This window comes from Falco rusticolus, chromosome 1 (genome assembly GCF_015220075.1).
Source record: "Falco rusticolus isolate bFalRus1 chromosome 1, bFalRus1.pri, whole genome shotgun sequence".
In the NCBI taxonomy this organism is placed as follows: Eukaryota; Metazoa; Chordata; class Aves; order Falconiformes; family Falconidae; genus Falco; species Falco rusticolus.
The window spans coordinates 102,680,006-102,696,282 of NC_051187.1; the positions used below are offsets into that span (position 1 = coordinate 102,680,006).

A 16,277-nucleotide genomic window follows, 5' to 3' on the forward strand; every position below is an offset into this window, starting at 1 on the left:
CTGATAATTATTCTGTCCTTGTGAGTCATTTAAAAATAAAAATCATCACCACAGAAGGCCATCATACTCATTTTGCAATATTGAATACAGTGCTCTTCAGAATCATTCTACATTAATTTTCCCGTTTGTTTTACCAAACAGACTGGCTAGACTTCACACCTAGCTTGTGCAAACTGACCCAACTTAATTGAAGAGCTTAGAGCAACAAAACCTACATCACTTGACTAAGCAGTCCATTGCACAACAAGTGTCAAAGGACCATTAGGGTATTATTATAACACAGCAGATGAGGAAGGGCTACTAATGTAAGTTAATGTAAACTTCTAAGTACTCAGTGCTTTCCAAACTAAAAATTAAGTAATAGAAGACTCAGTGCCAAATTTCATATGCTGACTGTAAACACAAAGTGTGCCTTTTCCCTTTCATACAGGCTTTCATTGCAAACCAAAGTGCTTGAACTACATTTGCCAGCTGTTATGTCTTTTTTGATAATGAGTTTGGTAAAAACGTTTTATTTTCAGGGTTTTCTGCACTTCTACCAACTTGGGAAAAACCTCTTTCCTTGTGCTTATAGAAAGCACCTACATATCTTTTTTTCTGTGTCCAGATAATTCAGACATCTTACCACAAGCTGTAAAAACAGCTCCTTCAGATTTAAGTCGTGATAAACGACGGCTGTATTCTCTGCTTTTGACCAGATTTGGTTCCCCCACTCATGTCTCAGTGTAGCTCAGCAAAGTTTCTGATAAACACGCGTGCCCTACTACTGACTACAGCACATTTATCCGAGCGAATGAGCCACAAAATGCACGTAAAAACAATTGTATTTATCTGTAGGCACAGTCATTTACTCCTGCTCACGGTGGAGTGTTTCTGCAGAGCTGTCCCTCTGCGGAGTCACCGTCTCGGTCATCTCACATCCATCTATTCTTAGCAAGTGCTTATGCCTTGCATGAATGCACGGCTATTAACACACCCTGCAAGCATTCCAGATGACACAGTCGAGAGAAGGCAGCTTTTGAAGGGCTGCACTCCTTCCTGCAGCACTGTCCCACCCCGACCCTTTTGGTGGGTACCTCCCCAGAGGGGAGACACCCTGGAACAGCAGCCTTCGGATCCCAGCCTCCACGACTGCTGTGGCTTCCAGCCGGAGGCACAGGCACAACACCCCTCAGCGCTGACGCCAGCCAGAAGATCCTCAGCCAAAAGACCCTCTTGAAACACACTCCGCAATGTGAAATCACACCACTCCCGAAACCACAGGGACCTCTGCCAAACGGGTGGGCGCACAACAAGATGATGGCAGCAGCATCCAAAGCCAGACGAGCCTTACCAGACACGGAGCTCTGCAATGCCTCTCCATTCAGCTCGGAGCTGCGCCCACCTCTTTTGCAGCAGCCATACTCCCCTTTTGCTCAGGAATTAAGTCATGCGAGTAACCAAAGCCAGGCTTCGCTTGATAAATCAGTCACACACTTGGGAAAGCTAGAGAGAAAACCCGCCCTTGCCACCAACCCATCCCCACCCATTTTCCCACATTACGCAGTACGCGTTGCTCTTTTCCTCCACTCGCAAGCTGCACCCATTACCACCGTTGGCTTTTCAGCAGTGTTACAATGAACCACCTCTTTGCCAGCTGGGGGAAGCTGCTCTGGAAATGCCAGCGCAACCGCAAAGCCAGAGCCTGCAGCTCACTTCACCACTAAACATGTGTCTCTCATTCCTCGTCATGATAAATCCCATCTTTGAGACTGAACAACCCAAAATTTAGGCCCAAAATACTCGACTTCCATAACAAACTGACTTTTCAATGAAAAACAGCCCTGCATTTCAAATTCCACAGGCTCTTGAGGCCAGCTGTGAACTCTGGAGAGTCCTTCACCTTTTTCGCACGTGACCTTTCATACTGAAAGCATCCAAGGTCTTCCAAAAAAGCTGCTTGACCAGAGTGGCCCTCCTTAACAGCAGTTTTAGAACAGCTAACCGAGTTCCCCAAGGGCTTTGCAAATAACGGAACGATGAGCGGTATGCAAGGATGGGGCCAGAGGCTTATGAAAACAGCTCATGCCCTATGCATATTACACTGTCGTAGCCATTTACGCACACGCCATATAGCCCAGCCAGACTACTGAGGTACGCACATCTGCAGCAGTAGCTCCTTTGAAAAGCAAACACAGAGGCCAGGTTAGACATTTCAAATGCATGCTGTGGTTTAGTTCCTGAAGCATAAAAAAAGCATCTGAAACAAAAGCTTCTTACATACTGCATTTTGAGTTCTCAAAGACCAACAAAATATAAAGGAAAAAATAATTTTCTCCAATAGGATCACTCAAAAAATTATGTTCGCCCCCCCCTGCTCAGATGGCACTAAGTGTGATATATTTTGGCTCCAAAGGGACTTGTCACACGAATATTGTAATGGAAAGCAGAGGCTTATAGAGAAATTGCCTTTCTCTATGGTGCGACAGCATCTGTGATGGCCCTGGGATGGATCACATCACCTTCTGCTGGCTAGGCTACAGCAATGCCCTGGTTTCACCTGGAAGAGAGTTAATTTTCTTCTTAGTAGCTGGTGCAGTGCTCAAGTTTATGCACTGGTGGCAACTACGCAGAAGACCATACTAAATAAATAAAACAGATATACAGATATTAATATATATAGTGTCTATAACACCAAGATATAAATGAACAGCTATATAGGGTGAGTGAAAATCTCCCCGAGTGAAGTTACAGTTGTGATTTAGGCAGTATTATCTAGGCTGAGATATTAAAAGTCCACCACTTCGCGAGCACCTCCTGCTGCCACCGGGCGCCAGCAGCTGAACAACTGTCCGGTACAGTACCAGACACTAATAACTTGCCATCTCAGGGAGCAGGACAAAAAAAGAAACAGAAATCCGGGGTCGAGCGAGGTCCAAAAAAATCAGGCACAACAGTGACAGAAGAAAAGGGACCTGCATCTGCTGCCTCCAGCCCAGCGTGCCAGCACCACGATCTCTGGGACACGGGCTCCTGGCACGGAGCCACAGTGCCGAAGCTGGAGCTGTCTGCTGTGAGACCTTATGGATCAACACATGAAGGCAGGATTTCGCCCCAGCGCGTCAGAGGAAACCAGGGGAGCTATTCCAGTGACTGGAAACATCAGCTTTAGCATGGCAAGACAGCAAGAACGCCACGTAGGGACATCCAAGCACGAGCAGAAGCCATGGGGTAGGGGTGGCCCCAGGACAGCAGTGGCCATTCCCAAGGGATTCTTACAGCCAGGACCACATCCAAGAGCCAGATGCAAAATGATGGGGCAATTCTGGTAGCTGTATTAAAAGGATGTCTTCCTTTGAATCACTTTAATTCTGTGGTCAGCTTGATAATACAAACACATCATAGTAAGCCTGTGGTCTTAATACTTTAATATGCTGCCAACAGAACTGGACAATCTCTTTAATCTTTTGACCACGTGTGTGCAGTACAGATTTCAGTAATATGAAACTCAGTTATATGTATGCAGGCAAACATCTGCATTACTTAGCTGCTTTTCCCTATTCCGCCAGGGACAGAGTTACTTAACATTGCTTTTTTTCTCCTCTCCCCCCTCCCCAGCCTCCTCCCAGCCTGTTCAGGGAGGCCAAGCAAGACATTTTCCTTTTCTGCATACTTGAAGTATTTGGCATCTGTTTGTATTGTTGCAAATGCTGAGATAAACTTCTAGGCTCCCTTCCCAAAGCGCCTGGAAGGAAACAATTGACACATACTCTCAATGCGCTAGGTTTCTGAGACATTTCCTACTCACCGGGGTAACACAGCCTTTCCCATGAGAACCACTGGCTACAAACGGCAATAACGCCCGATAAATGTAATGTGCCACGCACGCACCACGCTGTCATCCTACAGCTTGGTGGAGGATGGGAAGTGAAGAGCCACAGGCTAAACTTCTCCTGGGAATGCAGGTCCCGCTCGGCCACGAGTATCTCTTGTACACCCAACACGGGCCAGCGGCCAGGTCCCCCCCATGGCCCCTCCGGCACTCACAGCCTTGTCTGGGGGCTGCTCCCACCACCCTCCCGCTCCCCACCGGGAAAACGGCCAGCCTCCACGCACGTCTCATTCGTTTTCAGAGCTGTTTTCGTTGACCAGAGGCGTGCATTTCACAACACGCATACCCCATAGGTAAGGCAGACAGCAAGACCTGCAGGTGAAAGTGGCACCTCTCTTGTTCTGAAGGACAGCGGTGGGGTCGTGGCTTCCTCAAATTCACACCTGCTGCAGCTGAAACTTTTGAAGTTAGCTCCTTGTGCCTGAGGAGAAACCCTACTGCACACCAAATTCAGAGGAAAATTGTTTCTTCTGATTATTAATAGAGCAAGAAGTAGTCGTCATCAGAGAGGTATTTCTCCCCCGGAAAAATTTTGGTTGAAACCACATCTTTTGATTTATTAAGAGCTATTAAAGAATAGTAGCTTATGATTCAGAGTCCAGATTTAGAGCCTGGGCACAGTAGACTCCCTGAGTCACTTTTTGCTGGTGAAAACCCACTCATGCATTACCAAACTAAAGTTCTGTAAAACGCAGCCTTCCCTCACCTGCCTGCAAGAGTATCTGTTCACCTCTCATCTCCATCCTGGCCCAGCATATGGTCTTGTTGACATCCTGGGAACAAAACTACCTGGGTCTCCAGCCGTGCCTGCTGCACAAGCTCAGGTGCTGAGCCCAGCAGTGCCCTGACAGCATGCACGGGAGCAAGCAGCTCCAGCCACACTGCCTCAGCATGCCAGGCCCCCGAGCATCTGTCTCGACACAGAGCCATGTCATTTCTTTTCTGAGTTATCCCAGTAAGGAAATGTGGGGGGTTAAAGAAGCGTAAACATAGGAGGGAAAAAAGCGAAAACAATAACAGTCACTATTATTAAAAAAAAAATAAAACCAGTAAGAAATCTGCAGGCTTGAAGTTGCCTGACCTGATAGAATTAGTTCCTTAGTTATTATATATATATATATTTATAATAAATATATTTATTTATTTTATATATATATATTATATATAAATAATAAAATATATTTATATATAAAATTAGTAGCCAAATTTGCATTAGCATGGCCTGATCACCAGCTACATACAGAATCCTGGTCTCCTTTCAGGTGCTCCCTCCCCGTCACCCACTGAGGCTTGCAGAAATTTCTCAGCAGGAAAAGCCAGGACACATCACACCCAGCCGGTTCCTATACCTTTACACCTGTAATTCTGTCCAGGTGTTTTTGTAGTCACTGTGGCTGGAAGCTTCAGCAGCCTGTTGGTGAGGATCCTTTTCTGCCCAAGGAAGGAAGGGGGGCAACTGTTTCAGGACCGAGAGACAGGGTGTACGTGCAGCATGTGCCATGAGGAGCTGCCCTGTCCACTTCTACGTGAGGGGGAGTGCAGGTGGGGAAGACCCAGGACCAGCCTGGCATCCTCCACTTCGGATCCACTCAAGAACAGATGATAAAGAGAGCTTGGGATCTGCATGCACGAGGAGTGTGCTGGGAGCAGGGGAATTACTCTCTACGCAGTCATGTCAGCCCCAAACTGGACATCCCACAGCCTGACAAGCATGAGCCATCTATATATTTCAAACCATGCAGTTATTCATGCTACAATACAAGCGGCAAATGACAAAAAAACCCAATATCTATATGGAGAGAAATCCATAGTTCAAGTGGTGTTTCCCAAACTGGTTCTGAAACCATATTTGCCTTAAAGAGTGTTATCACCTCCTACCACACCCTTGGTAAGAAACCAGTTCCTCCCAGAAGACTCATATGGAGTAGACCCAATGTGTGACGCACTTCTGGAGAGCTGGAGAGCTCAAGTTTCTCACAAGTTTGAATTTAGGTGATTCTGGGGAGCTTCATCGTGCAACAAGAGTCCTTCCACAAAGCCTTTTGCATTGTATTCTTCAACACATACATTGAATAGGTGATCAGTGGCCACAGTGGTAATCCCAAGCGTAGGGTACTACCAGAAAATCTGAGTTACATGACATGCAAACTGAAATCATAGCCTTAGCATGGGGGGAGGGAAAGAAAAAAAAAAAAAAGAAAGAAAAAAAAAAAAGAAAAAGAAATGGTAAATCAGCAGATAGGATCAGATTATCTAGGTGTGGTGATACCTTGTGTGCTGGAGGTCTCAGCATTCACCTGGACACTGAGCTGAGTCTACAGCTTTCTGCAATCTTAGCACATGACCAAGTGCAGACTTTAAACCTGACACTGCGTACAACTGAAATGATTTTTTCACTGCAGATTCCCACAGCCAAACGAACAAGCAGAAAGACATCACATTATTTATGATCCTCTTCATTTTTAAGCACTAATTCTTTTCAGAAAATGGTGACAGCAGAATGGCTTTTGCTTAGCAAAAACAAAACTTGGTTATTTGAAGAAAGGAGCTGAAATTTACAGGATCAAAGGATAAAGTCTGCCCAGTGCATAACATCTAAGAAGGAATCCCTTCCACATGACCTGGGTTGCTGAGACTTACAGCCTGGTCAGACTAGCCAGCCCATAAGGAATCTCAGACTGGCATCTTAGGAGGAAACAAGATCAAATCCTAACATTTAAAATTTATAAAGCAATGAAAATGAGCAGAGCATTAGTAACTTTCACCTGGCCCTTGGTTTTACTTTCAAAGCTCCTTTCCAAAGAACAGGGAGAGTTACATTAAACCCAATCAGGCTTGGACAGGCTCATGTGGTTGTGATAGGCATGTCTACACAGCCAACCTCTTTCTCCACAAGCTTTGGCCACTCGCACCCATCAGCCGCATGTACCCAGGTGCTCGGAGAAGACTGGGACAGGTATTTCAGGCTGCCTAAACGTAGGGCTTTGCTGGGAACACCCCAGCCATTGAACTTCAGGGCACAGCTGACCTACAGCAAGACCCAGGCAGGTAAAGGTGTGCCCTTCTCTGCCCAGCTCCACAGCCCAGCTATCAGTCTCACGCCTGGATGGAACTGAAACCCAGCATACCCTCAGAGCAGGGAAGCTTTACTGATTGATGTGGCTTCTGACACATCCCAGAAACATGTGGCTTTCACTTCCACCGCTAACACGCTAACGGGTGCTAGCCCGATGCAACTTGCTCCATCCCCATGTATTTAGGAACCTGCACGCACCACAGCTCTGAAGTCACACGAGATGGGCAGGGGATGCAGCCCACCACACGCTCTGCCAGCAGATGACAGCACGGCACGGCACACCTTTGTGGCCAAGGAGAAGGTGTCGGCAGACTGCCAAGCAGACAGTGAGACATGGCACCAGCCAACACGTTGCTGGGATTGTCGTCAGGCTGGTGCAGCTTGTAGCGGCTGCTTTTCAGACCCGGGGGCGGCAGCAGAAGGGTACTTCTCATGTTGTGTGAGAATCATAGGAAATAAATGACATAAAAAGCTGAAGCCCCAGAAGGACAAATAAATCATAGGGATGATCTATTTTGAAGTGAAAGATACTAAAAGTAGCAATAAGCAAGTCCCAAACTAAGCCCTGCTTAGTTTCAAATCAGCTCAAGAAATAAGAACAAAAGGCCACGCCGTCACGTGCCCAGCACCCTTAACTCTCCCTGAGTTTTAAGAGGTGCTGGCGCTGGCAGAGGAGCGGGCGCAGGTCCTTCACCCCGACCGGCTCCACCACGCAGACCGTGGCTGTCACCCTGCACACCCGGGATGGGGCACACAGCCGGTGCGACACCCTGCTTCAGAGAACCGCTGGCACCAGTGGAACAGAAACAACTCTCCCAGTCCTTCCCATACAACCAACCACATCTCACCTAAAAATTTTCCAGGAGTGATCAGAAAGACCCTTTGTTTCCACACAGATGAAAACACAGGCCCCAAAATCAACAGGCAAATGGGAACGTTTTCAGTGATGCATGAGGAAGATGTAAATTCTGGGTAGGAAAACAGACACGGCAATTCACAAGACCTGTCAGAGAATGTGGCTGGTTCATGCATGAGGAACAAGGAAGATGATGACTCCCCCTAGCACCGTGTAAGAGCTAAGTACTATTCCCATTCACACATATGAACGCAGACACAGAAGCTCAAAAGAAAACAAAACCAAAGCATATCCAAGTCTCTAGACGGGCTGGCCAGGCATACTCCCAGGCTCACCACTCTGTCCCCACAGGGTTTTCAGAACATCCTCATACTCAAGTGACTGATTTGCCATGTGAATAAAAACTTACTGATCAGGTGAGCAGCAGCAGGATTTATTGAGTACTTCAGTTGTTGAAATCTAGGTGAGATCTAGACAAGCTAACACAATAGTTGAGATAAAGTGCATTCAAATCCCTCCTTTTCCCCACAGCAAAATAGCAGAAACCACAGTTGAGCAGCAGAGCCACAGAAAAGATGCCTCTCCCTCCAAAAAGAGCCTGCACCACTGGAACAGGCTCAGCTCTTTGTGTCACAGTATGGATCTTCGTAGTGCAGAAACATGCCCTTATGTCTTACTGTGGTGATGCTCGGGTACAAAATCACCTCTCTGTAAGAGGTTCCCACGAAGGGAACCCCAAGTCTTTGGAGGGACTGAGCGCAGACCACCACAGGACCAGCAACAGCAGCGGATGGATGCCTACAGCTGGACGAAGGATGCTGGATAAGGGACTGGCTGGGAGAAGCAGAAGAAATCACATCTGTATGGAAAAGTCTGGAATCAAGGTAGCTGAAAAAAAGGTGAGATGAGGAAGAGCCTCTGGCAGAAGGGCCTTTAAAACAACAGTAGTATGCAAGAAGCTACTTCTTCCACGGTACGTGGCAACTAGCCAAAGAAAAGGGTCAGTGTCAATCCATCAGGTGATGGGACCAATTACTTGTAAAAGGACAACCATAAGGTTGAGTAGGGGGTTCACAACCTAGACAGATGCAGTAAAGGGCAAAAAAGAAAACAGAGGCTCCAAGAGAGACAACACCCACGTTACTATGCTACTGAAACATGACATAGAAAGGGATAAGATTAGAAACAACAGGGCACTCTTCAATTCTGCCAGCTCTGACAGAAGAACCCCAAATTCATGGCTAAGATGAACGTATTTGAGAGAGGACTCAGCATCAGCAATGAAGATGCAGTCACTTAACTGAGCAGGGAACTTGTCCGAAGATCCTTTTACATATTCATATTACATATGTGTGGTCCTTTACTAAAATCACTACAAGGGGCAGGGAAGACAGCACGTAAATTGGTCATTTTTTTCTTCTTTTGTAACATCAAGCTTCTAGAACATCACTATCTTCAAAAGGTCAGTTTAATCTTTACGTAAATGACCTCTGCAGTCTTCAAAAGGTTCCCACGTAGCATCACTATAGTTAGCCAGAAGGAAAGTCTTCCTAGCCATCTGTCTAAAGCTCACGCTTCTCAATTTCAAACGTACGCTGGCTCGCTACCCATCAATGACCCTGCCTTGAACTGCCAGATTCCTAACAAGATTCAGAGGCCGCTCCAGCAAAGCATATTTAAAAGGTGTGTTAGCACTGTGCCCCAAAGAACAGGTTGGCTCTAAAAGACAGAGCTCACAAAATGAAGCCAAGAATATCTCCAACCAAAAAAAAAAATGGAGAAAACAAAATTAGGTCATCATTTGACTCCTTGAGGATCCTACAAGCCCCATTTGTTTAGGAGGAGCAGACTGAGTCGGTCACCAAAAACTACACCAGGAATTGCTAGGAAATGATCAGAATACAAACCCCAGAAGACACACGCCAATGACAGCTATAAGGCACCGCTCCATGACAGGAAAATCTAAGGACGTTGGCAATGAATTAACGGTGGACATTGTTTAGACAGAACAATAAACATGTGTTTGGGGTATTCTCACTGGGCTTTATGTAAGCCATTGTGAGAGTCTTACCCACAACCCCATAAGCTGCTTTTCTTTCCCTCTTCTTTGGAGCTGTGAGAGGTTACAGAAGCCACCGAACCTGTCCTGCTGTGATCTGATCTAATCTGGCCAACACTGCCTGGATTCCAGGAATGAAAAGAAAGACTTTAAAAATGCACAGCTCTAGGGAACAGGGCAGAGGAGGGGAGCCATGCTGGACCGCTTAATTTTCATGCCAAGCTGATGGGAATCACGATACCTTCAGATTTTCTGGCACCCGCCTCTAGCACCAAGTTCCTTTGCAATTATGTCCGCTTCCCAAATGACCACCCAAAAGAGCCCATCTTGGCTGAAAATCTTGGCCTCGTTTTCTGTATTTCCATCTCATTAATTACCAAGGCTGACTAAACGAACACCAAGCAGGGCACTATCAATTCACAGATGCAGGTAGGTTTTAGACCACCCTCCAACATAAGTAAAAGCTGTGGTATAATGAGTACGGCATCCAGACACTGCTCCTGCTTCAGAGAAAGAACCTCAAGCTGCTTTTGAGGTACCAGAGGTTGGCTGCTGCTTTGCCACTTGTGCACAAGCAACAGCAAGGCACACCGCTGAAATCTGCCCTCTAAACCCTGAAGCAAACACCACGGTCTTTTGCGAGCCTAAACTCCTAATCACCACCAGCGACTGCACGAAGCAGCACATTGTCCAACGCCTGAAGAACAAACAGCAAAGGCCTGGGCACAGCTTAGCAACAAAGCCAAGACATCCAACTGCAACATGCCAGGCAGAGATGTGCCTAAACCGCCATCCTGTTTCCTAGGGTTCGCAAAGTGCCAGGCAGCTCACAGCGAGTTCCCCTAACTGCCCAACCCTGCAGCACCGCAGCACGAGACAGAAAAGCAGCCCTGCCACAAGCAAACCTCGGGTCCAAGGCTGCAGTTAGAATCATGTACCTAGAGGCTGTGGTGTGTTTTACGAAAGGCAGAAGGCGGCCAAAGCACCCGAGTTTCCTGCGTTCCTTCTCGGACTCTTTTCACTGCTGAGGAAGTTCTCCCAGTGCTGTGCAACCAGACCAGGAATATCACCCAAAGGAAAGGACAGGACAGACCTTCACAATGGCTGAGGCGATGCCCAAACTGGCACACAGACTGGGCTTATCTTAGCAAACTGTGGAACCAGCCCTAATGTCAGTTTCCAGATTAAGCCCATCTCTACTAGTTCTGGGTGCCCAGATGACAGAAGGAAGGATGCTCCTGTAGCCCCTGGCCACATGAAGGCTGGGACTGCTGGACCTGGCCAAGCTTGAAGGAACCCAACCCTGACACGGGGTCAGGTTTCTTCCACTTTGTGCCTCAATACCTTTCCCTGTTTGCCCATCATTTATCTTCACTTCTTCTCTCTGCCTTGATTTATGCTATGGAGTAGGTCTCTTAAAAATCCGTCCATTCAAAACCACGACAGAGTTTGCTCAATACAGCCAAACACGGCAAATGCTGGCACGACACGTTTTACAGCTGCAGCTGGGCCTCCCCCATACATTTTGTGTTACCTTTTGATTTCAAATGTCCCAGAAAAATTCAGGAAGGGAAACCAGCACACCTGGGGCTCACATGTGAAGACTGAGCAAAGGCTGTATTGGTTCTTCCATCTCCACGCTGAAGTGCCATATCCAGTATTACTGTACCTTAACAAAACGAGCTGTTGGGCAGAGGAAGGTGGGAGAAGACAGTCAAACAAGCCTAGACTGGGATCTGAACTGAAACAACCCAGGAGAGGACCAAAGCGTCACATAACCAGTAGGTGTGCAACTACAAGACCAGCCTGTGCGCACACTGATGCAGGACAGCATCGACAGCAACTGAAGCGCAACAGATGAGAACACTTCAAAAATGACCTTTGCAGAGTCATTTCCAGGAGCACACCGAGACACAGAGGCCCATGGCCCTGGACTGGGAGGCCCTGCATTGCCCAAGCACCTGCCCTCTCTTGGTAGGGAGCAGCAGCTTCAGGATGGCCCCAGGAACTAAACACATCCACATCACTTGATCCCATCAAAGGCTGTAAGGTCCCACCCAAGGGCCACCGTTCTAATTAGCACAGCCCTCAGCAAAATTAGTTTCACCGCCAGGTCAGAGAGCTGATGATTGTTTCAGCCCATCAGAGACAGAAAAAGGCCAGTCGCTGTCAGAATGGTACAGAAACACCGCCCTTCACTGCCACGTACCTCACACTCCTAGCGAGTGTCAGTGCAAAACTTATCATCACTTAAAAGAAAACACAATCTTTCCTTTGCAACGGGCAAACCACATCACATATTGACTCAGCTGTTCTGACAACATTTTCTGGATTTCTCCTGCGTGCGCAGCCAACTTATCACTACCTTATGTAAAGTCGGTTTATCATCATCTGAACTTGGATTGCAGATTTTCTCACAGACCCTGGAGTAGGCGGGCATCAACAACTTCCCACACAACCCCGGCGACTTCACAGCTCATGCTGAGCCCTGACAGCAGATGAAAGACACCTGCAATGACCAGAACGATATCCCGTGCCATGACGGGGAAGACAGACACCCGCTGGAAATTGCCAGTAGTAAGCGCACTCACAGATTTACTAGCAGCAAGCTAACAAACGACTGCAAACTGATATTATCTTACTAACAAAAATTTCTGAACAAGCCGCTTCTTGAGCAATTCCTATTTCGCAGACCTTGCAGCATTTGTACTATCGACTTACTTAATCCTTGCTCACAAAAACCGCTCCCAACTTTTCCATAGGGATTTACCGTATTATCAAAAGTCTGCAGTGAAGTCACAGCACTAGACCTTTTCATTTCCAGCAAGCCAGTTAACAGCACATTTCAGCATCCTGCAAAGTGTCACGGGGAATTAAAGCTGGGGAGAATCTCATCTGAAATCTTTCATCCAGATATTTCGAAGCTGAAAAGATCCAAACTACCTGTCTTGTTTTCACTGGCTGTGTGGGGCAGCATTCAGACCCCAAGCTGGGCCTGGTGCTCCCAAGTCGTGCCAGCTGCTGCGAAAAGGCAGTGCCCGCGTCCCCATCGTTTTCCTTTTGCACAAGCAAAGCCTGACTCAGTTTCACCAAAGCAAAATGCAGCCTACTCTACCTCCACGCATAAAGTAAAGGTACCAAAGAATATCAGCAAAGTACATTCTGCGCTGAGGTTTTAGCCGGTTAATTTTTTTAGTGGTATTTATTTCAGAAGGAATTAAAAACTCTGATATGAAACAGGTCTTCTGGTTATTTCTGGAAATGGAGAAGGCCTGTCTATAGTCATCGATCAAAAACTGAGGGTGGGGATGAGAGAAGAAAACAAAGCTCATTTCTCCCACCTTCTGCCTGCTCTTAATAAAGGTAAAGATTTTCACAGTTATCTTTACCCTTTCAACCTCTCTCCTCATTAATCCAACCATCAAGTAATAATCTTAGGCTTACGGCATCACACAGCTTTCTACCAGCAAAGCGCAATGACACAACAGGGTCAGGAATAGAAAGCAAGGAGGAGGGAAGTGTGGAAGCAGACACCCTAAAATGGAAAAAAGCAGTTACAGAAAGCTGTTATAAAATCCCTGGTTTAGGCTCTCTCTATAGTAAATCCCATAAAGACAACAGGATCCGTGAAAAAGTTTCTGCCGTAAGAGCATTTTTTCCTGAATTCCCCCCTACAACAGTGGTATCTAAGAGGTAATTTACTTCGCAAATCGATTGAAAGGCAGGACAAAGCACCTCGACAGGGGTGCTGGTCCCTGTCTGCTAACGCAGCAGCCAGAGCACCCCTTGGGTTTTCAGCAACAGCACTGTCAGCCCTGGCACCCAGCACCCTCCGCCCCGCCACGAAGCCAGGGCAGCAGCAAGCCGAGGGGGAAGTTACGCTTAGAGAGCCAAGAATACCTTATCTCAAAGGATAAGGTGGAGCTTTACTTTTCCCCTCTTGCAAAATTGGTTATTAAGTAATCTGTTTATGTCACACATACCAGCACTCCTAACAGTGGCATTAAAGCAACATGTCCTTAACCCTCAAGGAAAGGAACGAGCAGTGCTCTAAATGAATGGGAATGGTTTTCTCGCACAGGAAGGTTCAGCTTAGGGCAGTGCCTCTTCCCCATTCCCCCTGAGAAAGCCAACGTTTCTGCATTGCTTTCCTTCCAGCTGGACCCAGGCAGATTCCTCGCCTCACCAAGTCACGTTTCTGGGCGCTCACGTGCCACATCAGTGACAGCCAGCACCGCAGCTCTTCCTACCCCACAGGCACCGAGCTAGCCGATGGAGCCCTCCCGATACAGACACAGCAGGGGGCTGAGCTGGGGTGCCGTAATTCTCCCATGTCAACAGCTGATGTCACTCATAAAACAGCAACACATTCCAACACAGGACCGGACTGAGGTGACATCTTAGAGAAACATTAAATGATTTCTGGAAACTAGCCCAAAGGAACGGCCTTTTTGGCAGGTATGTATAGTTTCTATTAACACTACATTTACTCAGCAAGGGCATGACCGACCATTGCCCCAAGCTGAACATGTCGCAACATCCAACGGACCAGAAATGCCCGTTTTTCCCCCTCCTTAAACAGCAAAGTCCTTCCCTCTCCCCCACACCGCAACATAATCAAATTAGCAAGTGACGTGGCAATTCAGAGCTGCCGTCTCCAACTCGCAGGTGTAACGTGAGGCCATCGGGCACCAAGAAAACAACGTTGCTCTTCCTCTCTCCTTGCAAAGAGCACGCAAAACAGCGAAGCTCGAAGCCATGGCTTTAAAATTCTGTCTTCGTCGGTTGGAAACCAAACCAATGCACAAGCAACACAAGCAGCCTGCTTTCTGAGCCTGTTGTAATGTCTCACAGTTGAGTCTTCCCGTTCTCTCCTGCAAACTCCAGCAGCTGGGAAATCCCCAAATCCCACCACCTGAACACCATGCTGTCAGCTTGCTTCTGATAAAAGTTGTAACTCCCCTCTCCCTAGCAGAGGGAAAAGAAAATAGTCTCCACTCTGCTCAGGGTTGTGGTGGTTGTTTTTTTTTCCCCTGCAAGTTTAGCGATATTAAGAGTAGCTTTAAAGAGCCTTCCTGAGAAATCTGATCGATATGAACTGCTGGGTCCAAAGAATTATTGGGAGAGGAATGGAAAGAAGGTCCAAGAGAGGCAAAGAACTTTATAAGTATGTTGTTTCCTCACGAAAGTGGGCTAAAACTAAAAACTCTCAGAAAAATAAAACGCACCTAGAGGTAACAGTCCCACTCACTGTTTCTTCTACAAAGGATGCAACTACTGAAAGCCTTTAAAAGCAGCAAGTTATAACCGTGCCATGAAGGTGGCTGAAGTAATGGAGAGCACTTCGGAGTGAACAGCTTCAGGTCTCTAGACAAATGTTCTCCTCCCCGAACCGTCCCACATGCAGCACAGAAATCTAGCAGAGAGACTTAAAAACATCTGCACCAAGGGTCAGCTGAAGGTCTTCAACCTGATGCTTTAGCCCTTCTGTTGGATCTTAAACTGAAAGGGGGTAGATTTAGATTAGATATTGGGAAGAAATTCTTTACCGTGAGGGTGGCGAGGCGCTGGCCCAGGCTGCCCAGAGCAGCTGTGGGTGCCCCATCCCTGGCAGTGCTCAAGGCCAGGCTGGACGGGGCTGGGAGCAGCCTGGGCTGGGGGGAAGTGTCCCTGCCTGTGGCAGGGGGTGGGAACTAGAGGGTCTTCAAGGTCCCTTTCCAGCCCAAACCATTCTGTGAATCTACGATTCATTCTATACGTGCAGACTATGACTGTTACACAGGGTACGTGTGTGCATATTAGACAGACATGTGCATTAAGCATATTTATATACAGGACACATATCTGAGAAGGGAGTCAGACGTAGCTGAGGACATGCATAGAATCAGCTCCATTTAGGTTGGACATCTTCCCAGCTAAGGCAGATAAGATCTCCTCAAAGTGTCAAAGCCTTTAGCGATGACTTGCAGTGTGGCAATGCCCCAGATTTCCCAGGTAGGCTGTGAATTCAAGGCTGTCCCACTTGCAGTAAGAGTGGAAGCGGCTGAGCAGCGGCTCACCCAACTGCATCATTCACGATCGTGGCACTGACAGATTGCTACGGCGTCAGCAGTGGCCCCGCCACAGACGGCAGCTCCCTTTGTGATTTAGCTAGGTCATTCGCAGAAGCCTGGCGAGAACTGAGGCGCTGCCTTTAGCACGAACAAGGGAATTAGCTGGTTACACAGCTCCACGTCTCTCTGGAAGCTCAGACAAGCAGCTACAGTTCTCAGAAGCCTGTCGGGTGCCATTAGAACGTACTTGTTTCACCCTCCTCTTCTTACCCCAGCAAGATGAACTGCAACCAGTCTGGTAGCTCAGCTACATCAAATGAGGATATCAATGTGGAAACACAGAGATAAACACACCACATCGA

The 16,277-nt window shown here is 47.3% G+C and overlaps 1 protein-coding gene across 1 annotated transcript in view; it reads right to left on the minus strand.

Annotated features, from left to right (window-relative positions):
* SLC4A4 (solute carrier family 4 member 4) overlaps nucleotides 1–16,277 on the minus strand; it is a 163,748-nt gene that overhangs the window by 145,427 nt on the left and 2,044 nt on the right.